The sequence below is a fragment of the Bufo bufo genome, chromosome 1 (genome assembly GCF_905171765.1).
Source record: "Bufo bufo chromosome 1, aBufBuf1.1, whole genome shotgun sequence".
In the NCBI taxonomy this organism is placed as follows: Eukaryota; Metazoa; Chordata; class Amphibia; order Anura; family Bufonidae; genus Bufo; species Bufo bufo.
The window spans coordinates 442,011,154-442,037,322 of NC_053389.1; positions in this window are offsets into that span (position 1 = coordinate 442,011,154).

The window sequence follows — 26,169 nt, forward strand, 5'->3', positions numbered from 1 at the left end:
TCGTTCACCAACTCCTGGAATACCGCGGGAGCATTGCACAAACCGAAGGGCATGACGAGATACTCGTAGTGTCCGTCACAAGTGTTAAAAGCAGTCTTCCACTCATCGCCCTTTCGAATGCGGATAAGATTGTATGCGCGTTGCAGGTCGAATTTAGTAAAGAACTCAGCTCCCCGGCTCCTGTCGAAGAGTTCCGAGATTAGCGGTAGAGCATATCAGTTCTTGATTGTGACCTTATTCAGACCACGATAGTCAATACAGGGCCATAAGGATCCATATTTTTTTTGCACAAAGAAGAACCCAGCTCTGGCTGGTGAAGTAGATTTCCGGATAAACCCCCTCTCGATTTTCCTTAATGTACTCAGACATTGCTTGGGTCTCGGGAAGTGAGAGGGGGTAGACTCGACCACGAGGAGGAGTGGCACCAGGCAGAAGGTCAATCGGACAATCATACGGATGATGAGGAGGCAGGGTCTCCGCCTCTTTCTTGCTGAAAACATTAGCAAAACTGGCGTACTGCTGCGGAAGTCCAGGCAAGTCTGACCTGCGATAGACAGGTGGAATGATAGGATGATCCCCAGCGTAGAATCTGACTGGAGTTACATTCCAGAACTGGAGAGTGCTGACGCAGCCAGGGAAGACCAAGGATAACCGGATTCACGGATGCTGGCAGCATGCAGAAGGAAGTCATCTCAGAATGCAGAACCCCAATTTGCAGGTTGAGGGGCTTCGTCACGGAGGTCACTGGTTCAGGAAGTGGCAGTCCATTAATAGAGGCCACTGACAGAGGCCTATCGAGACGGATGGTAGGAAGCTGGAACTGATGGACCAGAGCTTGCTGAATGAAATTAATGGCCTTCCCAGAGTCCAGGAATGCAGGCACAGACAGCGTGACTCCCTTGTGCGAGAGAGTTACTGGAACAGAAAGTTTCAGAGAGGACTTCTCTTTTTCTAGGACCACCTCTCCAACAGATCCTAGACATTGGTGTCCTCCTGGGCTCAGGGGACAATTATGCACGAAGTGGGCCTTACCTCCACAATTCAGACACAGGTTCTCTGCTTTTCTGCATAAACGTTCCTGGTCAGAAAATCGAAGGCGCTCTATTTGCATGGGCTCTTCAGGAGGGGTCGACACTAGAGGAAGGACCGGCCTTTGGAAGGATTGAGCCAAAAAAGGTGGCCTTCTGGTGCATGCAAACTCCTTAGAATGTTCCCTGAAGCGCCTATCTATCCTTGTGGCCAAGGTGATCAGGTCATTCAGAGTAGACGGACGGTCGCGACTAGCTAATTCATCCTTAATCCGGTCAGAAAGACCCTCCCAGAACACCACCTGTTAAGCCTCATTGTTCAATGCTAGTTCGACAGCCATGGTACGAAACTGGATGGCATACTGACCCACAGACAAGGAACCTTGTCGTAGACGCAGCAGAGCTGATGCAGCGGAGGACTAGCTGCCAGGCTCCTCAAAGACCAGCCAGAAGGTACCCAAGAAAGAATGCAGATTAGTGGTCTCTGGACCTCCATGTTCCCAAATAGGATTTGCCCACGCAAGTGCCTCTTTAGACAGCAGGGACACAATTAAGGCAACCTTGGACCACTCAGTAGGAAACTTCTGCCCATGCAACTTAAAGTGGATCAGGCACTGGTTCAGAAATCCACAACAGGTCTTTGGATCTCCACCATAGCGATGGCAGCGGAATATGCACACCGGTGGCACACAATTCCGGATTCACCGATGTGGGAATATCAGGAGTAGCAGCGACTGGTGACCCTGCAGTAGCTGGAGAAGAGATGTCATCCAGACGAACAGCAACGTTTTGCATGAAGTGCATCATGACATCCTGACGTTCGCTCTGGCGCCTCACTTAATGAAATAATTTCTGAATGACAGGCTTGGAGTGACCAGTGGGGTCCATGTCCTCAGTGTACTGTCAAGGGTCAGCGGGTGTGAACCCACTGTGCCACTGACTGGCTATACTCTGGAGGGGCGTGTCTAAGCAACTACCTGGTTTTCACTAGAGCCTCAGATGGTGAGGATAGCCTTGAGCAGTTAGGGTAGTTGCCAGGGGCTACTCCAGAGCAATCTCCGAGTCAGTGGCAGCTGGTCTAAGCGGACCAGGAGATACCTGGGTAGGTACCAGAAGTACACACGTAGTCAGGAAGTCGGGGTCGTTACCAGGAGCAACAGTGCAGTACAGAAGGATGAGGCAGAGGCATAGTCAGACAGGCAAAAGGTCAGGGCAGGCGGCACAGGTACAGGTCAGGCAATCCGGTTCGGCAACAGGAGAGACAAGGCAAGCAGGAAGGGATCAGACGATAAGCAGAGTCCAGGAAGGAAGTATAAATTGGGAGCACACAAGAGTATCAGGAACCAGCAAACTCAAGGACCTTGACACAGAGGCAGCTGGGAAGAGGGCTGAGACACTTAAATACCTGCAGGAGAGCCAGGGTTGGTCAGCGAGGTCACCTGACCTAACCCACACAGCCCAGGGAGTGATGCGCTCCGCCCTTAGAGAAGTGTAAAATGAAACCAGCCGTCCTCATGCTGTGTCCAGGGCTGAGTGGAAGCTGTGGAGCGGAATCCTCAAAAGCAATACCTCCTACAGACAGAGCCTAGGACTGCAGCGGTGAAATGGGAAGCACCGACCACAGATCACCGCTGAGCGCGCTCCGGACCATGGCTATAAGCGGGGGAACAGTGGCGTACAGCAGTCATAGTTACATCTGCCATATTGGAGAAAGGGTTAAAGCACTTGAACACACTCAGCACACTTTAATTGACTTTAACTTAACAGTGAAAGAGACTTTAGCCTTGCACAGGGCTCACATCAATAGTTTCCTCTTGCTCATAGAGGATAAGGAGAATAGAAGCCGGAGAAAAAAACTGATCTGAAGAATACCTGAAGCTGCAGCTAAGGCTACTTTCACACTAGCGTTTTTGCTGGATCTGGCAGGACTCAGCAAAAACACTTCCGTTACTGATAATACAACCATCTGCATCCGTTGTGAACGGATCCGGTTGTATCATATTTAATATAGCCAAGACGGATCTGTCATGAACTCCATTGAAAGTCTCTATTGACTTGCATTGTGGGTCATGATGGATCTGTCTTGCTCCGCATCCTATGACGGAAAAAAAAAACGCAGAATGCTGCGGTTTGCTTTCCGGTATGAGAACGCAACCAAACGGAATGGAATGCATTTTGGAGGATTCCGTTCTGTTCAGTTACTTTTTGTCCCCATTGACAATGAAAGAGTACAAAACAGAAGCGTTTTTTTCAGGTATTGAGACCCCTATGACGGATCTCAATACCGGAAAATAGAAACGCTGGTGTGAAAGTAGCCTTTCTCACTTGCCCCCTGTATCTCCATACCAGTACTAGGGTCCAGTCTGGCTACTTCCAGTCCCTGGCCTGTGCCCATTTACTGATCTCAGCAGTGACATGTTCCTAAGCAGGCTTACACTGTTGGCTTACATACCAAGTGGATACACGTCACTGCTGAGGTCAGTGACTGGCCACAGCAGCACATGTGACCGCCATGTGTACAGGCTGGGGACTGGAAGGAGCAAGATTGGGCCTCTGGCACTGAAGAGTAGTGGCAGGGAGCAGGTAAGTTAAGCTTTTATTTTAAGATCAGCAGTCTACCGGCCAAATTGCGAATTGACATAATAGCTGGAATAACCCTTAAGGCTACTTTCACATTAGTGTTATTGCTGGATCCGGAAGGGTTCAGCAAAAATGCTTCCGTTACTGATAATACAACCATCTGCATCCATTATGAACAGATCCGGTTGTATTAGTTTTAGCATAGCCAAGTGGGATCCGTCATGAATTCCATTAAAAGTCAATGGGAATTGATCCGTTTTCTATTGTGTCAGATAGTGTCAGGGAAAACGGATCCGTCCCCATTGACTTGCATTGTGGGTCATGACGGATCTGTCTTGCTCTGCAACCCATGACTGAAAGAAAACCGCAGCTTGCTGCGATTTGCTCTCCGGTATGGGAACGCAACCAAATGGAACGGAATGCTTTTTGGAGCATTCCGTTCTGTTCAGTTTTGTTCCCATTGACAATGAATGGGGACAAAGCTGAAGCGTTTTTCTCCGGTATTGAGATCCTATGACGGATCTCAATACCAGAAAATAGAAATGCTAGTGTGAAAGTAGCCTAAAGAGGATATCCCTGACATGGTTCCCCGCTTGTTCACACTGCTGCTGGGCCAAGAGAGAGCAGGTGTAGTAGTAATCATTGAACAGGTACACAGAGCACTTTGCCCTAAGCCCACTCCTAATGACAAACCATAGAGACATTATATAGAGCCTTCTGAGCTATTGTGACACTGAGGCCATTATTAATAAATCAAGCGAGCTTGGTGTCATAACCTCTGAGGGGGCACAACTCCATTTGCTCCAAGACCTGGCGCCCTCAACACTGCAGAAAAGGAAGATTAAGAAACCTCTCACGATAAACTGCGAGCCTCCAAGATTCCTTACCGATGGCTGTTCCCCTTCCGCTTCCTTGTTACCTACAGGAACTGGCGCTTGACTATGAAAACCCCCAGAAATCCTCCAGTATCTCAATGAGGATTTACCATTGCTTCCTCCTGTCTTGGCATGGTCCATGGCTAAGAAGTTGAGATCTCCAAAGCCTAAGAACTAGTACCCTTCTAAGGATCCTGTTATCTAAGTTACTCACCTCTGTATCTCAGTTATAATTAGTGCCTTTTATGAGCATATTCTGTTTGGGGTTTTATTTATATTTACCTCTTATCTGTTAGAAGTGTTATATCTCTTACTATCGTGAGTTAGTTTTATAGCATACTTCTCGCAGGCTTACTGTGTGGGAGTATGTCCTATCAGGTTATACATGTCTGCATGTTTACCTCCCCCACTTTGCTCCTTAAGTAGCCTATTGTCATGGGATAATTTTTGCTGTCATTCGTATGGTTCTGTTTTTCTTTACCATAATTTTTCTTTCTTTGTTTTGGTTGTTCATAGTTCTTAGCTTTAGCCACAGCACTAGATTATTAGATGGGTCATAATGGCTAGTTTTCATCTTACACTTGCTTCTTTTAATGTAAAGGTATGCAACTCCCCAGTTAAACAGAGTCATGTCTTTCAACTGTTGAAAAAGGCAAATGCTGACATTATTATGCTTTAAGAAACCCACCTTAGGGCAGGACAAATGCCCAAACGTCCCATTCTTTTTTCCAATCATGTCCTCATTCTTGTTATGATCGCTCTGCATCTAGAGGTTTCAGCATCGGTCTTCACAAAAATGGGCCTTTCTCTAAGACTTACAGTATGACCTTGTTGATCCAGAGGGGAGATACCTGCTTCTAAAAGGTCTATTGGGTAATATTGATGTCAAACTGTGCAATCTCTTTTCCCCTAATACTGCTACACCCAAATGAATGAAGGATACTTTGCATACCATCTACCTTTTCTCCTCTAACCTAATAATACTTGGGGTGATCTCAACCTCACCCTCAATCCTATCCTTGGCTCTTCATCGCAAAAGTTAGCAATTTCATACAAATCATTGAAGAGATTTCATCACCTATTGCAAGACCTACATCTGTGTTATGTGTGTCAAATGGTACATGTAAATAGTAGAGATTATACTTTTTATATAAATGAGCACAGGTCATACCAGAAACTTGATCATTTCCTACTGGGCAGCAGGAATCTCCCTCAGGTCCTAAATGCAGATATCCACTGTATTTCCATCTCAGACCACGCTCTTATCAGGTTTACTTTAGCTTTTCTGGAACTACCTAAGAGAGATTGGACGTGGTGGATTAATGCTACTCTGTTAGATACTACTGCAACGGGCAATTAATTTTCTGGCAAACTCAATGGGTATTTTGAGGAGAATGTGCCCTCCTCAGCTTCTCATTCATCTGTTTGAAAATCACATAAAGCTGTTTTTAGAAGTGAATTTTTTTGCCTTGGGCTCTCATTTTAAAAAACAACGCATGTTCCAAATCACCTCATTTTTGTCTCAAATAGCCTCTCTAGAGAGAACCCACAAGAGATCTCTTGCAATCCGTGATCACGAGGCACTGGTTGGGTTGTGAAATTTGCTTAACCCCTTAAGGACTTAGGATGTACCGGTACGCCATGTTTACCGAGTCCTTAAGGACTCAGGGTGTACCGGTACGTCCTAAGTTTAAAACTAGATTGCGGCACTGCAGGCGGTGATCGGAACAGGATGTCCCATGACCCCCCCCGTGTCGGCGATCGCCGCAAACCGCAGGTCAATTCAGACCTGCTGTTTGCGGCTTTTATCTTATGCGGCGGCGGTGATCGGAGGTGCCATTGGGTCCCCATGCAGCTGTAGGGGGGACCCGATGGCATGGAAGGCAGCGCGATGCCTTCCTTAGGCATCTGCGCTGCCTTCCGGTGATGAGCCTCACAGGCCGGAAGCTGTATGAGTAATACTCACAGTATTACTCATACAGCCAATGCATTCCAATACAGAAGTATTAGAATGCATTGTAAAAGGGATTAGACCCCCAAAAGTTGAAGTCCCAAAGTGGGACAAAAAAGAAAGTAAAAAAAAGTTGAAAAAATTACGTTTTCCCCCCAAAAAATTAAAAGTTTCAAGTAAAAATAAACAAAAACGTCATTTTCCCCAAATAAAGTTTAAAAAAATTTGTAAAAAATAGGAAAAAAAAAATTGTTGACATATTAGGTATCTATACACATATCACATGACCTAACCCCTCAGATGAACACCGTAAAAAATAAAAAATAAAAACTGTGCTAAATAAACCATTTTTTTGTCACCTTACATCACAAAAAGTACAACAGCAAGCGATCAAAAAGGCGTTTGCCCACCAAAATAGTACCAATCTAACCGTCACCTCATCCCACAAAAAATGAGCCCCTACCTGAGACAATCGCCCAAAAACTAAAAAAACTATGGCTCTCAGAATATGGAGACACTAAAACATATTTTTTTTTTGTTTCAAAAATGATATTATTGTGTAAAACTTACATAAATAAAAAAAAGTATACATATTAGGTATCGCAGTGTCCGTATCGACCGGCTCTATAAAAATATCACATGACCTAACCCCTCAGATGAACACCGTAAAAAATTAAAACTGTGCTAAATAAACAGTTTTTTGTCACCTTACAACACAAAAAGTGTAATAGCAAGCGATCAAAAAGTCATATGCACCCCAAAATAGTGCCAATAAAACCGTCATCTCATCCTGAAAAAATCATACCCTACCCAAGGTAATCGCCCAAAAACTGAAAATATTATGGCTCTCAGACTATGGAAACACTAAAACATGATTTTTTTTGCTTCAAAAATGAAATCATTGTGTAAAACTTACATAAATAAAAAAAATATATATATATTAAGTATCGCAGCGTCCGTAATAACTTGTTCTATAAAACTATCACATGACCTAACCCCTCAGGTGAATACCGTAAAAAATTAAAAACGGTGTAAAAAAAGCAATTTTTTGTCACCTTACATCACAAAAAGTGTAATAGCAAGCGATCAAAAAGTCACACACCCCCCAAAATAGTGCCAATAAAACCGTCACCTCATCCCGCAAAAATCATACCCTACCCAAGGTAATCGCCCAAAAATTGAAAAAATTATGGCTCTCAGACTATGGAAACACTAAAACATGATTTTTTTTGTTTCAAAAAAGAAATCATTGTGTAAAACTTACATAAATAAAAAAAAAAGTATACATATTAGGTATCGCCGCATCCGTGACAACCTGTTCTATAAAAATATCACATGATCTAACTTGTCAGATGAATGTTGTAAATAACAAAAAATAAAAACGGTGCCAAAACAGCTATTTCCTGTTACCTTGCCTCACAAAAAGTGTAATATAGAGCAACCAAAAATCATATGTACCCTAAACTAGTATCAACAATACTGCCACCCTATCCCGTAGTTTCTAAAATGGGGTCACTTTTTTGGAGTTTCTACTCTAGGGGTGCATCAGGGGGGCTTCAAATGGGACATGGTGTCAAAAAAAACAGTCCAGCAAAACCTGCCTTCCAAAAACCGTATGGCATTCCTTTCCTTCTGCGTCCTGCCGTGTGCCCGTACAGCGGTTTACGACGACATATGGGGTGTTTCTGTAAACTACAGAATCAGGGCCATAAATATTGAGTTTGGTTTGGCTGTTAACCCTTGATTTGTAATTGGAAAAAAATTATTAAAATGGAAAATCTGCCAAAAAAGTGAAATTTTGAAATTGTATCTCTATTTTCCATTAATTCTTGTGGAACACCTAAGGGCTTAACAAAGTTTGTAAAATCAGTTTTGAATACCTTCAGGGGTGTTATTTATAGAATGGGGTCATTTTTGGGTGGTTTCTATTATGTAAGCCTCGCAAAGTGACTTCAGACCTGAACTGGTCCCTAAAAATTGGGTTTTTGAACATTTCTGAAAAACTTCAAGATTTGCTTCTAAACTTCTAAGCCTTGTAACATCCCCAAAAAATAAAATATCATTCCCAAAATGATCCAAACATGGAGTAGACATATGGGGAATGTAAAGTAATAACTATTTTTGGAGGTATTACTATTTATTATAGAAGTAGAGAAATTGAAACTTGGAAATTTGCCATTTTTTACAAAGTTTTGGTAAATTTGGTATTTTTTTATAAATAAAAAAGATTTTTTTTTACTTCATTTTACCAGTGTCATGAAGTACAATATGTGACGAAAAAACAATCTCAGAATGGCCTGGATAAGGCAAAGCGTTGTAAAGTTATCAGCACTTAAAGTGACACTGGTCAGATTTGCAAAAAATGGCCAAGTCCTTAAGGTGAAATAGGGCTGAGTCGTTAAGGGGTTAAGGACTTGCTTAATATTAGAGCTGCTTGCGCATATTTGAGGATAATACATAAACATTATGCCCATGGTGAAAGAGGCAACAAGATTGCATCCGCTCTTACTAAGAAGTGCACAGAACAAACTCATATTAACCCTTTCATTTTTTACTTCCATCCTTCCTAAAGCCATAAGTTAGTTTATTTTTCCATTCACATAGCCATATGAGGGGTTTTTGCCGGACAAGTTGTACTTTCTAATGGTACCATTTACGGTTGCATAAAATGCAGTGGGAAGCAGGAAAAAAATTCCATAGGAACTAATATGCGGCAGCCCTGTACCACTCCCGAGTACAGGGCCTGCCACACACTACATCCGTCTCCCCCCATCCTCACTGGGGGGAGCCAGAGCAAGGCCAGAAGTGCATGCTCCCAGTTTCTATCTTCCCAGATACCATGGTCACATTTGAACGTGGCATCTGAAGGGTTTAAAGTTCACGATCGACATTACCGCTGGTCACGGACCTGGTCACGTGAGAGCGGGAGCCATATTTAAAGTCCCAACCGCCGACGTATATATACTTAAGGTGGATAGAAACGGGTTAAATCAGCAAATGTTGTTCTCCGCGCTGACACCATAGATATTGCCTTCACCTTCTATAAATTTTATCATTCCTTATGTAGAGTAACTTGAGACCACATGAATCAACAACTTTAGGTAATCGATTGACCCAAATGCACCAATTTCTTGATTCCCTCAATTTCCCTGTTTTTACAGAAGATAATGCCACCCCTCTCTGCCCCTATTACTATCCAGGAAATTAAAGTTTCTTATCATAAATTTTTTTCCCCAGTCTTAGGCCCCAGACTTGTGCAATTCTTTAATGACCTATTAGAGTGTACACTCCTTGCTACCCAAGCGCTTGAAGCTCATATAGCGGTCTTACCCAAACCTGGTAAAGATCCTGACTCCCCCTAAAATTACAGACCTATCTCACTCTTTAGGCTTATGCACACAAAAGTATTTTCTTTCCGCTTCCGTTCCGTTTCTTGTGCGGACTGTATGCGGAATCATTCACTTCAATGGGGCTGTAGAAAATACAGAAGTTACCACCTTATTGTCTCCTTTACAGCTGCCTCATTCCCCCTCTCCTCTTAACTCTGCCCAATTACCTCCCTACCTGCTACAATATGACTATACAGATGACATGGGCTTTTGGCCTTCACTCGATAATGTCCCCAATGGTGATTTGCTAAAGAACAACTCTGTTCCCTCTTTGCAGGATCTTAAGGCCATTTTTATATTACTCACCATTCAATATCATCACTTTTTGGAGGGTGTCAAGAGTCTAGTCTATGAGTCTATATTGGCATCCAACACCCCACATAGAGGTCTAATTTCCCTTTTCTATAGGAAGATTCTGGAGATTGCTGCCCTTTCCAAACCCTCTTACATATAGCAATGGGAGAAGGATTTGGGTATTTCATTTTCTACTGATGAGATCTCCCAATTTTTACAACATTCTGACAGTACCTACCGTTGTATACGTGTTCAAGAAAACTCCTACAAGCTCATTACCCGGTGATACAGTACACTAGACATCTTACACAAGCTATGACTATCTTATCTCAACCTGCAGAATGCTGGAAATGCCATAGAGCCTCTGGCCCTGCTGTACACATATGGTGGACATGTCCCTATATTTCCCTTTTTGGAAGAGTATAACTGATGCTATCAACCAAATCTGTTCTAGTTCCATCTCTCTCACTCATACCTTAGTTATTACCCAATAATATTTGTCCGATTTTGAGGTCTTACCTTCCAAACACACTAATTATGGCAGTTAAACTATTAATAACCTTGCAATGGTTGAGCAAGTCTGCCCTTTCCCTTCAGGAGGGGATTGGGAAGGTACATGATGTCTACCAGTTAGAAGAGCTTTCTAGTTGGGAGACCCATTTCCATGATAAATTTCATACATTGTGGTCTCTTGTTGATCTTGGAGTCAACATGTCTCTATCACTCCTTCCAGTGCACTCACTGGGGATGGTCCCTCCATCCTAGGGACATAATGCATCACTCATTATTACTTCTCTTAGTTTGATCTACTGTACAAGGTACTCTCTATGATTTAGGACTCACGCACATGGCCGTTGCCTGGCCGTGACCGTACTGCAGCCCACAGCGGGTCTGCAATATGTGGGCACCAACCGCGTGCTCACCGTATCACGAATGCGGACCCATTCACTTGAATGGGTCCGCAATCCAGAAGGTTCGGTGCGGAACGGAGACACAGAGACTCATGGAAGCACTGCAGAGTGCTTCCGTGGGGTTTCTCTTTGTGCCTCCGCACCGCAAAAAAAAAATAGAACATGTTCTATTTTTTTGTGGTGCGGACAGATCACGGACCCATTCAAGTTGAATTTGTCTGGATCCATATGCAGAATCCGAACGAATGTTGCCCATGCATTGGGGACCACAAATTGAGGTCCCCAATGCATGGAACGGCCGAGCAACAGCCGTGTGCCTGAGCCCTTATAATGTGTAAGATCTTCTGATTGCTGTATTTTGCTGCTATATCTTCAACCATGACTATGTTAACTATGTTGACTTCGTTAATAGATTATTACCTTTTGTATTGTATATGCTAAATACAAATACAGATTTGATTATAAAAATGGGCCTTCCATTATGTTTTTGAGCTCTGCCACCCAGATCAGAAGGGTCTGACATTTGCTTTTCACAGTGTGCAGCTAGCCCCGAAGCAGCCGGTGCAGAGGATGGGAGTGGTAGTGGTCCTAATGTTGTGTCACGCTGTACTCCCTCAGGCTGTTGCTCCCTGGGGACTGGTGTAGTGGAAATGAAGTTGAGGCCAGAAGTAAATGTACAACAGTCTTTTTGCTAAGTGCAAAGTATAATTTTGGGTACATTTAATAGCAGCAGGTGCATTTTTCTGGCACCAGGAATGTGGAGGCAGGCTGGATAGCTCCAATTTAGCTCTTGTATTGTACTGACATAGCAGTATACTGGATGTCTTAGCCATAGTCCCTAACTTCACAGTAGTGTCTTGGATACAGGTGTTAGCTTATCACTCTGCTGTCTGACTTCTGAAGGCTTTAACTGTTATTATTTCTGGAGAATCCTTCTTAGGAGCTCAGACGTGTGCTTCCTCTCCTTTCAAAGGCTGCTCAGGAACTCCCTCTTCTGGCAGGAAGCAGGACCAGTGCACTTTTACCAAGAGGGGAGGAACAGGCTGGTTAGCCCTCTTTGCCAATCTTTGCCAACCAACCATCTTTGCCAACAATATATATTACAAAACTATATACACAGCAATTGCAGATACCCCTAAGGTCTAGGGTACTGCAACTGAACCAGCTGAAATTGTCCTTACTGGAACAGCATAGAATCAGTGAGGTCAGTACAGTACAGCTCTGGAAAATTATCAGTTTCTCTAGTTTTACACTGTAGGGTATGTGTTTGACTAAAATTAGCATTTTTTTAAATTCTATAAACTATGGACAACATTTTTCCCTAATTCCAGATAAAATTATAGTATTTTAGAACATCTTTTTTTATTTTAGAAAATGACAACTTGTCAAAATAATAAAGTAGTTATAGTAATATCAGACCTTAAATAATGATTAGAAAACAAGTTCATATTTATTTTTTAACTTAGGTGGAGTCCAGAAATCAATATTTAATAACCTTGATTTTTAATCACAGCTTTCATACATCTTGGCACACTTTCCATCAGTCTTTAACATTGCTGTTAGGTATCTTTATGCCCTTCTGGAGCAAGGATGCAAATGAGCTCTAAAAAAGTTCTGCCTCTAATGCCAGTAGATGTAAGGCAGCTATCCTATAAGTCAATGTTTGACCCTTTACACAGGCCTTGAGACAAGACTTAAATGTTAAATAAGCCAGCACCTCATCTGTAGACAGCTGTTTTGGAGTGATTGCCCCTCATCAGTGCAGAGCAGAGAGTACTTGCTTACTGGCTGAGAGGCCTAAGTCAGGATTTGGGGAGTACTATCTCTCCTTGGGGAGAGAAAGCCTTAATCGGCGTGAGGCGACTTATAGGCCATACAGAAATTTAAGTAGCACGACTCAGTCACATTCCAGAGATTTTTTATGCGTTCAGGTCTGGGGATTGGGCTGGCCATGACAGGGTCTTGATCTGGCAGCCCTTCATCCATACCTTGATTGAACTGGCTGTATGATGTGAGACATTTTTCTGCTGAAAAAAACTATTGTCAAGAGTTGGGGAACATTGTAAGAGAAGGCAAGTTTTCTTCCAGAAATATATAACTTTTTATGTGACTTGATACATGTGTCCTTCTCAAGACAAATCTTCCCCATTCCAGCCTTGCTGAAACACCCCCACATTATCACTGATCCTGTGTCAAATTTTCTAGTGAGTACGAGACACTGTGGCTTCTCCAGGTCTCTGTCTAACCATTACATGACCTGGTGTTGGGCAAAGTAGAAAATTGGACTCATCAGAGAAAATGATCAGTCCAGTTCAATCCTTATGGTCTTTTGAAAACATCAGCCTGGCTCTTCCTTGCTTATAGATACGCAAAAAAAACTATTGAATAGGTCAGTGGAGCGCCTGAGGTCAAGGCAATGCAGGCTATACCAAATTCAGATTCAGATATCTTGATTACAGGTACGATAGTTCTGTGACACAGTGCAGATATCCAAATTGCCAGGCCACCCCCCCCCCCTTCTGACCACCACAGGACTACAGAGGACCTGTGTCCTGCAAAAAGGGAGAGGGAGAATGGAGGACTAGCGCGTCGAACAGAGAGCAATGTAAAAAATTGGTGAAGGGGACACCACTTGTGTGGTCATATAAACAGTGTGCACCTACACTTGTGATCTGTCGGCCACTGTGCAGTCCTTTAACCAACAGAAAATAGGACGAGATATCTCGTGCATTGGAGACATAATCGTAACACAATCTTGTGTACTACTCACGTCACTAGGGGGGTTTGGTGCAAGATAACCTCAAGACACTTGACGCCAAGAGACCCCCCCTCGCCGAGATCGCCTGTAGTATGGTAGTCTCCTAGTGTTCTCAGATAAGGATGACCCGCTGGACTGCTCATGTAATACGGTAAGACTTTAAAATAAAATCTCAACGCGTTTCGGGGTATTGACAGTGACCCCTTCCTCAGGACCATTACATGTTACAGTGAATCAACAATATATATATACATAAATAACAAACAGGCAATGATTTCCTCCACCTGATGGACCCGCCTTCCGGACCAGGAATCCGGAAGGACAACCCGACAAACATGCTAAGAAGCACAGACAAAAACTGCTGCTTCAGAGTGAATGGGCCGGACATTATCTCGGCAATGCACAGTAGCGCCCGGCATTCATAGGTTCAGCAGGCTGTTCCCAGCCTGCCGCATCTGTTTACCGCAAATGTGAAACAGGCCTTAGTTGTCCCCAATCAGAACGTCAAGTTCCTGCCCGACCCGGGTTTCGCTGCCTCGCTTCTTCAGGGGCAATAACTGTGCATGCTTACACTCAGGCCCTAAAATAGCCCAGCTGATCTCAATCACTAAGCCGGTGTGGTTCCAGGCCATGCAGCAGTTTACAAAACACGATTATCTATCTTACATTATCAGTTTATCATTACCAATCCTTTATGTATTCACATCTACATTAAATATACAGAATAAATAAATAAAAAGGGAAATGACTCCCTCTATTACAAAATCATCCACATGTATATCCTTTTTTAACCTCCACTGGAGGTTTTATGAAACTAGAGAATGGGGCGGGTAAGCAAAAAGTTTTTAAGAATAATTATAACCAACAAGCCAATGAGTATATACCGCAGCAGAACCATGGGTTCTACAATCGAAACCATGAGAACACTTACCAGTCGAATAGGGAAAATATATATGCATACGAGCCACATTTGGGGAAAGGGAACAATCACAGGTATCAACAGACCTATATATACCAGCATAACCATGGAGGCCGACAGGGGGGTGGTTGGGGTCCAAACCAGGGTTATAGAGGAGGACAATACAATGGTAATTACGGGCAGAATAACGGATATAGGGGACAGCAATACAGACCATCATACAGACAGCCGTATCAGGGGGGAGGATATAGGGGAAAACCGAAATGGAGACCACATGAAAATTATAATGAAAATTATAATGTAAGTTACTATGGAAAAGGAGCCCATTATGAAGGAAACAGCTATGGAGATGAACCGAAAAGGGATATCGGTGAGGGAGATAGACTGAGTTTCAGGCCACAAGGTGAGCAAAATTTTCCCCACCAGAGCATAAAAGGAGTACAGAGGGAAGGAGAAATAAGAGAACAGGCAATGAGGACACCACAAAAAAGAAGCCTGGTAGAGGAAAACGGGGAAAAGGGAAAAATAAGCCCAAAAACGAAAAGGAGCAAGGAGACATAAGAGGAATTTTCAACTTAAGTAGCCACATTCTAACAGAGGGAGAAAAGAGTGTCCTAAGTAAGGGCCTAAAATATGCACCGAGTCAGAGGATTAATAAATTTGAGGCGTTTTTGGACATTCATAAATTTATCCGGAAAATTAATATGGCTAAATATTGGATTAATAACCCCGCAGCACAGAATGTAAATGTTGAAGGGGTGATTATAAAATTGGATAAGAACGAGGAGATCCTGCATACACAAATGAAAGAAAAATCTAAGTTTTTTCCAAAAAATCCTAATAATGAGTGTGTGGAGGCATTTAAAACTGGCCTATTAAAGGAGTTGGAAGAGATGGATATGGATAAGGGGACACATAATTTAAATTATAAAGAGAGAAAGGCCCTCAAAGACCTGGAAAAAAACCCAGACATAATTATAAAGCCAGCTGATAAAGGGAGGGGGGGGGGGGGGGGGTTGTTGTAATGAACAAAGAAAAATATGAAGCCGAAATGGCAAGATTAGTATCAGATGCAACAACGTATAAAAAACTGAAAAGCAACCCCACCCAGGAGTACAAACGGATCCTTAATAATATTCTATCAGAGGGCTTTAAGAAAGGGATACTGAATAAGAAGGAATATGAATACCTTTCCATTCCATTTCCCTTGTTGCCGGCTATTTATCACCTGCCCAAGGTGCATAAAAACCCAACAGACCCCCCGGGGAGGCCAATTATTTCGGGGCTCAACTCGCTGACGTGTAGGATCACGGAGTACATTGACTTTTATTTGCAGGGATATGTGTTACAGAACCCTTCGCATTTGAAAGACACTGGATCTGTGTTACACCTCATTAAAGAACTTAGCCCTCCAACCGTGAATACATGGATGGCCACAATTGATGTGGCATCCCTGTACACAGTTATCCCAAAGAAATTAGGAATGGAGGCGGTAGAAAGCAGGATCAGGAATGATGAAAGAATAGGGGATCAACAAAGAAATTTTATTTTAGGGTGCCTCAGCTACTGCCTTGACTACAACTATTTTTGGTTTAAAGACTCACACTACGTACAGTGTATTGGCACGGCGATGGGGGCGAAATTCGCCCCCAGTTTTGCTAATATTTTCATGGGTGCCTGGGAGGAGAGTGCCATCCTTCCCACACTAGGAGCGGACACCCCAGGAGGAAAATTGACTTTCTGGAGGAGGTATATCGATGACTGTCTCCTAGTGTGGGAAGGAGGAAGAGAGGGACTTGAGTTGTTCATTAGCCAGCTGAACAACAATGATTGGAACCTGCGATTTGTGGGGGACATCAGTAATGTGAGTGTTAACTTTTTAGACCTGTGTATACGGATAGAAGATGGCCGCTTCATGACTAAGTCATACTTCAAAGAAACAGATGTCAACTCCTACATTGATTTAAAGAGCTGTCACTACGGCCCATGGCTCAAGAACATACCGAAATGTCAGTTCAAGAGGATGGCCCGTAATTGTACAGTGACGAGTGACTATAGGACACAGTGTGGGGTATTAAAGGATAGATTTGTGGAAAGAGGTTATGATGAGGCTAGTCTGGATGAGTGCATACAAAATGTGGAGATAGAAAAAGGGGGAGGAAAGGAACATATGAAAGGGATAGGCAAAAAGGTGGATAGGGACTACAGATTTTCCTTTGTAACTAAATTTTGTTCTATGTCCGATAACATTAAGAAAATGGTAAAAAAGAACTGGGGAATACTGAAAAATGATCCGATACTAGGAAAAACGATACCTACGAATCCCTCTTTTATTTTATTTTTAAGAAAGCTGCAAGCATCAGAACAAAACTTGTACATAGTGCCATCCCCCCAATGAATATAAAGACGCATAAAGAAGGAGGAAAATTTACCTGGTGTGGGTTTTGCGCAGGGTGTAAAAATCGGAGTTTGAAAGAACGGCAGAGATACACTAATTCCGTAACATCCAAAAAGAATGGGTTTGATTTTCGCATAAGAGGAGACTGCTCATGTGAAAAGGAGGGCATCGTATACATGCTGGAGTGCCCTTGTGGGCTCCAGTACGTGGGTAGGACGGTCAGGAAGCTGAAAGTCAGAATACAAGAGCATCTGCGTAATATAGGAAAAGGCCTGATGACCCATAGTGTATCAGCTCATTTTAAATTAAAGCATGATAAAAATCCGCGGGGCCTAAAATTTGCCGGAGTAGAAAGCGTTAAACAACATTGGCGAGGAGGGGATTCGTTGGCACAGATTAATAGAAAAGAGGTTGAGTGGATCTATCAACTAGGAACCCTACAACCAGGCGGGTTAAACATTGAATTTGACCTGAAACCATGTATACTGTAAATTGTTCTTACCATTGGCGACATCTGGCTTTCCTCTACCTGGCTTCCTAAGGACCTGTGGGTGACGCCATGGGGGTTGGGCGGTGATGCCCCATGATGTGCACGCCGGGGGAGGGAGGCGGGGTCTAGGATACCCGGATGACGTTATAGGAGTGGGTGGAGATTGCCTGATTTGGATCCAGGAGTGGGTAGTAAAAGGGACGGCAGTGTATATAATTGATGCTGAAGAAGTTTGTCCTTACCGTTAGCGTCAGCTGGCTTTCCTTTACCTGGCCTCTTAAGGACCTGTGGGTGACGTCATGGTGGCTGGACCGTTTAATTGGACGGTGCCGCCACATGCTGTGCACGACAGAGGAGGGAGGCGGGGTCAGGGATACCCGGACAACGTTATAGGAGTGGGTGGAGAACACCGGTACTATGCTTTAGGAGTGGGTGGAGCATAAGGGACGGCAATATAGATACTGTATGCTGTAGGAAATTTTGGGTATTTGATCAAAAAGGCTGAAATATAATGTGTAATATTGCGGTAACCAAAAAAGGATATACATGTGGATGATTTTGTAATAGAGGGAGTCATTTCCCTTTTTATTTATTTATTCTGTATATTTAATGTAGGTGTGAATATAAAGGATTGGTAATGATAAACTGATAATGTAAGATAGATAATCGTGTTTTGTAAACTGCTGCATGGCCTGGAACCACACCGGCTTAGTGATTGAGATCAGCTGGGCTATTTAAGGGCCTGAGTGTAAGCATGCGCAGTTATTGCCCCTGAAGAAGCGAGGCAGCGAAACCCGGGTCGGGCAGGAACTTGACGTTCTGATTTGTATTACATGCTTTTTTGTCTACCGACTCTTGTGAGTATAATAAAACCTTTTAACAAAAGATTGCAAAGGGTGCTTCACTATTCTGCCTATCCCATTCTAACCCTGTAGAGGAGGAGATCTGTGGAGGATTGGATCCTTTGGGTGCCGGGGAAAGGGGCCCACCCTATGCCATCCACTTTTATCGGGAGACACAGTCCAGAGCAGCGCGGTTCCACCATTCTTCATATTGTATCTATCAGTGTGCACGACCTACCACACTACTCCGGGACCAGCAGCAGCGCAAGTAATTGTCCGTGTTGGGACACAGGACTGACTTTTCTTTTTTGTATCTTAGTTGTCCCCAATGTCTGCTGCTTCACCTTGTTCTTACAAACTGCTGTCTTTGAAATTTTAAAGGGGTTTCCCAAGATTTTTGTTACTACTAACCTTTCCTCTGGATAGGTCATCAGTATCTGATCAGTAGGGGTATGAACCCTGCCGATTAGCTGCTTGGGAAGGCACCAGCGTTTGCAGTAGTTGCCTTATCTCAGCTCATAAAGCACATATTGCTGTATATTGTAAAGCGGCTATTGTGCTTGCTATTGCAGCTCAGCCACATTCACTTCAATGAGGTTGAGCTGCACCTAGGCTATGTAACCGATGAATGTGACATCTCATGGCCTAGGCAAAGCTGTGAGAAGGCCGTGGTGCTACTGCAAGCACCAGTACCTTCTCAAACAGCTGATCGTCAGGGGGGTCCTGGGTGTTGGACCCCGACGATCAGATACTGATGATCTATCCAGAGGATAGGTCATCAGTTAAAAATCTCAGAAAACTCTTTTTAAGGGATATTCCGGTTAGATTAAGTTACAATAAAGTATAACTAATAGATCAGTGGAGGTCCTACCACTAGGACCCCACCGATCATGAGAATGGGTGGCCCGTATCCCCTGCAGGCCCCCATAAAATGAACGGAGAGGCCAATCTGGCATGACTGCAGGTCTGGCAGCTGCTCTATTCATTTCTATGGGAATTCCGTAGAGATAACTTATTAATAAATGGTCTTGAAGAAAAATTTACAAGCTCTTTTTAAACGTCATTATTATAATGTTAGATTTCTTTCTGGATTTTCAAGAAAATCAATTTTACATGTTTTTCAGGGAGGATATGTATCTTCGTAAAATATTAATGCTGCCAAAATAAAGAAATGAATTACGTCTAAGCACATTATATAAATTATCCAAGACTTTAGTTCATTGTATCTCACTCCTGCAGCTTAATTGTATAGAGAGCTGAATGCTACATTCTTCAGCGAGATATGTGCTGTTCGTTATGTAAGGCTTAGCTCATGGTTTCAAATGTCAGGACCATATGCACATCATCAGTCTTTTCATTGAAGATCTTTGCCTTCTTATTCAATCAAGAAATGTGCTTTGGATTGGCTGAAAAGAGCACAATATGACTGTATGAATAAAAAATGGCATGATGTATATACATGCTATGCAGTTGATGTTAAACAGCGGGGATAACATTTCCTTTGCTGATTCATGTATAATTTTTGTAGCGTAAGTAAAAACAATTGATTAAAAGTTAATTACGTTCAAATAGTCTGACAACACTGCCAGATATATGTTTGTTTAAAACAGATCATAACCTCAGTGTTGATACATAATTCCCTACATCCTAAAAAGTGGCCAGGACTCTTCACAAGTTCACAGAATGTATAATAACATTCAAGTTATGTAGAGACCTACTCCTGGATGATTGAGCCATTTTATTACGTAGAGAAGTGGTCATCATTAAAGGACACTGCCAACCTCCTCATGCTCTGTGGACTGCTGCCGGGCTGTTTCCAATTGCTCATCAGCCTGGGCTATGTTTTTTTTTATTCCTTGCCTGAGCAATAGGTCTCTATAGATCTTGCTATGTCTCTCTAACTTGCTAGAGCCTGTAAAACAGCTGTATAATCTATTTATCTGCCCGTGTATCTCTGCCTGATTCCTGGATTCTGACCCTTTGCCACCTGACCTGACCTAGGCCTATTCACTGTACTGATCCTGTGCCTCCTGATCTTACTTTTGGACTGTTTCACGGATTTGCACATACTCTGTCTGTCCTAACCGTAGCCTGTTCCCTCAGTGATTTGCATAGGTGTCTCTGACCCCAGTGGGTCAGCAGCCAACCATACCGGGACTATTTCAAGAGGTAGTGGCATTGTGGCTCTCCTGCGAAGCGAAGGCCAAATTCCTGTATTTGGGTTAAAGAGTGAATACCAGGAGAACATCAGGATGACACCCTCATGGCTAGCCTAAAATCAAACCAGTTGGTTGGTACAGTGAATGACACTAACTGTCCATAACAAACACCTTTTCACAGAAGTTTCATTTGTTTTATAAACGCAAGATTAAGCAGCTTTTTAAAAAGTCTTCAATAAAAATTTCCTACCATTTTGTAGAGTCATTTATCTGGCAGGTGGTGCTGCTGAATCTGAATACATCAGAGCTTTGCTTCTGCATCTGGCAGCTCTCTGCTCTCCTCTTCCCTTCTCTCAGTGTTAGATATAGCGGTAGAATGAATAAAGGAAGAGGAACCAGGGAAGGCAGCTCTCACAAGTTGAAGATAGGGAGGAAAAGCACACAGAAGGCAGTTTGCAGGGGAGCAGGGTGAAATCCTGCAAGCAAGCAGTTTGACTTTAGGCCAAATCTAAGGGTGTTGTCCTGGCAGTTCCTTGGTATTCATCCTTTAACCCATGTACAGGGATCTGGACTTTGCTGCAGGGAACCAACCGGGCTGCTACCTCCTGGAGTAATCCTGGTGTAGATGGCAGCTGACCAATGAGGGCCAGAGACACCAGTGCAAAGCCCCAAGGAATCAAGCATAACGTGTAGTCTGAATACAGTCCATGGTCAGGGCAGGCTGAGTACATGCGTATACATGCATATTCCAGATAGAAATTCCTAGGTTGGGGCAGGCTGAGTACTTGCCTAATCCAGATAGCAATTCCAAAGTCATGACAGGCTGAGTACATGCATAATCTAGATAGAAATTCCAAGGTCAGGGCAGGCGGTAAGGAGAAGAATCTCCAGTCTCTATGACCAGTGGTGTAGCTATAGCAGGATAAGAGGAAGCAGTATTATAAATGGCCCTGTTCCTGCCAACCATTGTTCCTGCCAAGTAATTATTCCTCTGGATGGAATAAATGACATAATATCATTACATTACATAACAATACATATAAACCATAACAATTGCAAATACCTTATCTGGGGTATTGCACATTGTACAGCTTATATCAGTGCTATACTGACAGTCATTTTAAGAGTTTGCCAGAGAGGTGCAGCCTGATAGGAAATACTGCAGACAGGCCTGGGACCTTCATTAGGCCCCCATGCTGCCATGCACAGACATTGGCACCATATCTAATTTGTGCGGTGCTGATGGGAGACAGAGAGAGTCCACTCCCTCTGTAACTGCTTAGATGCAGTGGTCTCTATTGACTGCTGTGTCTAAGGTGTTAAAACAGCCTAGATCTACACAGGAGCCTTTCTCTCAGGCAGCGATTTTTGACAGTCATTAAAAAAGACGTGGTCACTAAGGGGTTAATTATAAACAAGCAAAATTGAAACTGGTTTATAGAAAATGAAAGGGACACTTGTGCAGAGTTTGCAGCAAAATGTATGCTGGTGCTGGTAGTGCTGGGAAAAAGTTTATAAAATATTTATGAACCGTAGAACGTCGAGTTTTTTTTTAAAAATAAGGCTGTTTATCCATGTACAGAAAAAAATGAGGTTGTTGCAGAATTTTAGTGAATATTCCACTTGCCGCCAGCAGCTGCCCTTAGTATGAAAGGGCAGAACTCTGAGTGACCTATGCTTCACCTGATAAAGCCCCTGACTTTCCTACCTTTTGATTCAATTTACCTAACTAAATATGTCCCTAAATTGTCCCTACAACACTTAGATTGCTGTCTGTATTTGCTTTATGCCGGTGGTGGCAGCAGCAGCCACTTGGTATGGAACATGTTGTCCGGTAGACAGACAGTGGCAGTGGAATGATGGTGGCACACAAACAGTAGCCATATGATATGGAACAAGATGTTAGAAAGATGACAGTGGCAGTGGCATGATGGTAACAGCAGCCATATGGTAAAAAACATGATGGTAGGTAAACAGCGTGGTGGTAGGCAGGCAGACAGTAGCAGTGGCAAGATGGGACAATGTCATCAAGGCTAGATCTATTCATTGGCCTCAGCCACATAACTGTGAAAATCCTCCTGGATCCATAACAAAAGTGATATTTTGGACACTGGCAGAGGACAACTTGGTCCGTTTGGGTGTCACCACAACCACTGAGGTGCTAAAAACCGTCTCTGAGATGACGTTGGAGGCTGGGCAAGAGAGAACAGTGAAAATATACTGGGCCAGTTTGGGCCACTATCCCAGTCTGCCTGCCCAGTCATAGGGTCAGTGAACATGGTATGCACCAGGAAAAGGTCACAGTCATTTAGAGAACAAGACAAGTTTACATAATTTATTTAATAAATAAAATAGACAGCTGGCAAAAAGTATGAATATAATACAGCAGAATAAATTTTTTGTTAATGTATCGAAGTGCGTCACATTTCCTTACTGATGAGACAAGTTTTAGCAGGCGATGCAGTAGTGCAAAAATCTGTTTCATCGTGTAACAGCTAGCAAACTGAACTTGCTACTATAGCTTTTACAACTTATTGTTGCAGAGACAGATGGAAAGAGGTGACTAAAATTTGGGTGAAGGCGCGGAAGTGCGCCACATTTGGGGACCAATTATTTCTGAATGCAGAGGTAATCTTGCTTGCCGGGCCAAATGACCCACCATGATACCTGTGCCAGAGCCCAGAAAAATTGCTCGTCTAGTCAAGGGTCCCACCACACTGACACTGCCCAGGCCAGAGCCCCGAAAAATTTAATTTGTGTGAAGGCGCTGAAGTGTGCCAAATTTACCACAACTAAGTGGTATGGCAGCAACTGAACTGGAAGCAACTTGGCCAGGTGGGAGTTCAGCTTGCACATAACCGAATTGCAGGTCACAAATAGTTTTCTCAGGACCACACATTCCATTGAGGATACCTTACAATGTCACAGATGACAACCAGGTTCACCTAAACAGCTATGCATGGGGCCCCGAACCTCCTCAACCTCCTCCTCATGGCATTCCGATCCCTGACTTTTCTCACTCAAGCCATCAACAGCAAGACTATCTACCATATTGTGTGGTGGGGTTTAATTTTTTCTTCTTAGTAAATATAAGGCGCTCCACTAGGAGGGGCAGTGAGGACAGAGAGGATGCCGCTGAAAGGCTTCTCTGGGGATGCAAAAGGGAGGAGCAGGAAGAATGCTGTGACCCCTGGCTCCAAGCCATGGTGTCATATAGGGTTGTTTCGATACCAAAATTTTGATTCGGTTTCGATACCACAAAAAAGTAAAATACCAAAAAAAGCCATGTGCCTTTCGCATTTTATGGAACATCCGGCCCATAATACAACAGTCCGATCCTATTTTTTGGGGGGACAAGGCCACACAAAAAATGGCGAATCCCGCAGTTTTTATTTTATCTTTTTCTGTTACGGCGTTCACCGCAAAATATATATTTTTAATATTATAATAGTTTGGACTTTTCGGACATGGCGATATGTAATATGTTTATCTATTTATTGTCTATATATTTTATATGTAAAATTGGGAAAGGGGGTGATTTATACTTAATATTTTATTTTTTTACTTTTTATTTAATAACTTTTTATTTCCCCCTTTAGGGGCTAGAACCAGGGATATTTTCATCCATTGTTCTATTCACCCTTATAGAGCTCTATTAGGGTGAATCACACTCTCCCTGCTGCCCTGTACTTTGTGCACACGGAAGCAGGAAGCTTACCATTGCAGGTAGGGCTTCAGTAGCGTACTGGATGCCATGGTAACTGATCGGAGCCCCAGGATTACACTGCTGGGGCTCCGATCAGAAGCTGCCACTGCACCACCAATGAGGAGGAGGGGAGGGGACCCTGTGGTCACTGCCACCAATGATTTTAATACTGGGGGTGGGGGTGGGGGGCGCACTGCGCCACCAATGATTTTAATACTGGGGGGTTGAGGGGAGGGGGAGCACTGTGCCACCAATGATTTTAATACTGGGGGGTTAAGGGGAGGGGGCACACTGCACCACCAATGATTTTAATACTGGGGGGCTAAGGGGAGGAGGCGCACTGCACCACCAATGATTTTAATACTGGGCGGGTTGAGGGGAAGGGACGCACTGTGTCACTAATAATTTTAATACTGGGGAGGAGGAAGGGAAGGTGCACTGCGCCACCAATGATGATTAACATTTAGTACAGGAGGCGGGTGCGGCACCTGAGGGGTTAACTGCCGCTGATCGCAGCTCCCCGCCTCATGGATTTGTATTGAACATTTACTTTCATTTGTGGCGAAGTGCGCCCGCACCTCTTCCCCCATTGGTGGCGGTGGCAGTGGCAGCAGCGGCACAGGGGGGGAGGGAGAGAGTGCTTCCTTCTCCTCTGTGCTGCTGGGGAGAGCACGGAGCGCATTGAGAGCAACGCGCTCCATGTTCTCTGATACTAGACTGCGCAATAGTGAAGCCTAGTATTGAAAAAAGGCAAATTCCGGTTTTGAGGTCGATACCAGACAAAGTATTGATTGGGTATCGAAAATTCGATACCCGAAACAAACCTAGTGTCATACTTAAGGGACCTCTACCTCATCCTGCTTACAATTTTCTTTGGGAATATTGCAGTATTGGTAATTTCTGCCTACTGTGTTATTTACATTAAAAAATGCAAGTTCAACAAAGATATTTCTTAACTGTTAAGACACATGATGCAAACTATAAAGTGATGTTTGTCACCATAGAGTTCCATTGTAAAAAAACATATATGTTAACATATACATTTGTTATTGGACTCTGCGGGATGGAAAAGCATAATGTACTGTGCTTTTGGATCCTTTTTTCCCCCAACGTATACTTTATACATAGGGCAAAAATAATGTGAATTCAGCCTAAGTCACATATTGCAAACTTGTAATGATATTATTTCCCCCACCACCAATATAGCGATGCAGGAAGGATGGTAACTGATTTCGGTCTACTGTGTTATTTATATTTAAAAATGCAGATTCAAAAGAGACCTTTCTTTGCAACAAAAAGTATACATTAAACATACGTGTAGGTCTCAGACAGATGCCATAAAGTGGTGTTTTTGTATTGTAAAAAAAAAACATATATGTTAACATAAATGTTTTTTACTGAATTCTGCTGGATGGAAAAGCATACTGTACTCAGCTTTTACATCCTTTTTTCCCCAACGTATATGTTATATGTAGGCAAAAATATTATGTGAACCCAGCCTAAGAAACATATTGCAAACTTGTAATGCACATACTCCCCCCTAACACCAATATAACAATCCAGGAAAGACTGGTAAGATTTCTGTCTAGTGGGGTATTTGTGTTTAAAAATAAAGGTTAAAAAAAGACCTCTCTTTACTGTTAAAATACAGTGCAATGCCATTATTTCTCCACCATCACCAATATAACTATGCAGAAAAGGTGATAATATTTCTTTCTACAGTGTAATTTGTGTTCAATCTCACTAGTAGAAAAATTGTGTTATTGCTGTTAAATGCTTTTGCTATAATGCAATGTGTTGGGGGGGAAAAGCAATTTAAAAAATGTGCAATTGCTCAGCAGCAGAATGCTATTGGGGCACTGTGCTGGC